The following is a 1,966-nucleotide window of genomic DNA, read 5'->3' as shown; positions in this document are numbered from 1 at the left end:
ATAACATAGCTATGAAATGTATTTAATAACAAAAAGAAGTTATTTCCTACTAGAGGCCTAGTGCACAACATTCTTGCACTAGGGGGGGGTCCCTCAGCCTGGCCTGCACCCTCTCATAGTCCGGGACCCCCAGGGGATGTCCAGAGGGGTCCTTACCACTGCCACAGAGGTGGGAGAGGCTCCTGCCACCGCTGCTGTGCTCGCCAGCCATGAGCCTGGCTTCTCACTGAGTGGCGCTCCCCCTGTGGGAGTGCACTGACCACCAGGGGCAGCTCCTGCGTTGAGCGTCTGCCACCTGGTAGTCAGTGCGCATCATAGCAACTGGTCATTCCTCCATTCGGTCTAGTTGCATATTAGCCTTTTATTTTATAGGATTGCTTTTTTTTAAAAATATATATATTTTATTGATTTTTTACAGAGAGGAAGGGAGAGGGATAGAGAGTTAGAAACATCGATGAGAGAGAAACATCAACCAGTTGCCTCCTGCACACCCCCTACTGGGGATGTGCCCGCAACCAAGGTACATGCCCTTGACCAGAATCAAACCTGGGACCTTTCAGTCCGCAGACCGACGCTCTATCCACTGAGCCAAACCGGTTTCGGCTGCTTTTTTGTTGTTGTTAATCTTTACCCAAAGATATGTTTTTCATTGATTTTACAGAGAGTGGAAGGAACAGAAAGAAGGAATAAGAGAGAGAGAGAGAGAGAGAGAGAGAGAGAGACATCGATTGGATGCCTCCTAAACATGTCCCAACCAGGGCTAGGGACCGAATCTGCAACCCAGGTACATGCTCTTAACCAGGAATTAAACCCATGACCCTTTGGTGTGTTGGGCCTATGCTCTAATCACTTTGCAACACAGACCAGGGCCCTATTCCTTCTTAAATGTTCTTTTCTTTTCTCTGGCTTAACAGAGCAATCTTATGTCCTCTTCCTTTCTCTCTCTCTCTCCCCTCTTCTCTACAACCCCACCTCATCACACACACACAATTCCTGACAATTACATGCTATGATGTAAGGCTAAGAGCTCATAGAGAGCTCAACTACAGCTACCATTTTAACCAGCCAGTGTGCTGGGCAGGGGAGACAGGAGAAGCTGATGAGCCAGGGAGCTTAGGTACCCCTACCATGTGAGGCGGTGAGTCTAGGGGGCAGCGTGTGGCTGCTCAGGTACAGAGACTGCTACTACTGCGTAAGAAAGATGTGTATTTACCAGCCGGCATTTGGCTGCCTGTATGGGATTGCTATGAAGGACTGTATTGTTTGATGACTTGTGGCCACTGGCTTCTGCAACAAAGACTCATTCTTATACACCCACAACTTCTCATGGCTTTTCCATCTAAGACCCGGCATCCAAGGAGGTCCAGCCCTAGGCAGAGTGGTCCGGACCCAACTCCTGTTACTAGTAAGCAGAGGATAAAGGCAGAACTTGGACTAAGTTCCCAACAGTTAGGACAATGGGCAGGATTTGAGAAGGACCTTCCCCGGCATAGTCGGTATGAATTTAAAAGAATTACAGGGGGAAAGTTAGGGAGAGGGGGGGGAGATAAGAAATCAAACGAAGGACTTGTATGCATGCATATAAGCATAAACAATGGACGCAAAACTCTGGGGGGTGAGGGCAAGTGTGGGTGTGGGGTGGGGGGGGTAATGGTAAGATATGTACACATATAATACCTCAATAAAAAATTTAAAAAAAAAAAAGAATACATGGCCTCAGAGCAACTCGGAGAAGCAGAGCTGAGAAGCGCTCCTGCTGTATCTGACAATAATCTATTTTGTTTTTATTTTATAAACTAAAATGTGATCTATATTCTACAACAACCACCTCTCTGTCTGGGGCCTGATAATAATTCCTCTAATGAGCCTCTTTTAAGATTGCATATTGTGAAGCAGAAGAAGATGTTTTTACATGATGTGGGAGCCCACACTATATTTCTAATAAAAATTTGAGTAAGCATATTTA

This window comes from Cnephaeus nilssonii (assembly GCF_951640355.1).
Source record: "Cnephaeus nilssonii genome assembly, chromosome: 8".
In the NCBI taxonomy this organism is placed as follows: Eukaryota; Metazoa; Chordata; class Mammalia; order Chiroptera; family Vespertilionidae; genus Cnephaeus; species Cnephaeus nilssonii.
Note: the sequence above shows the minus strand (reverse complement) of the source record.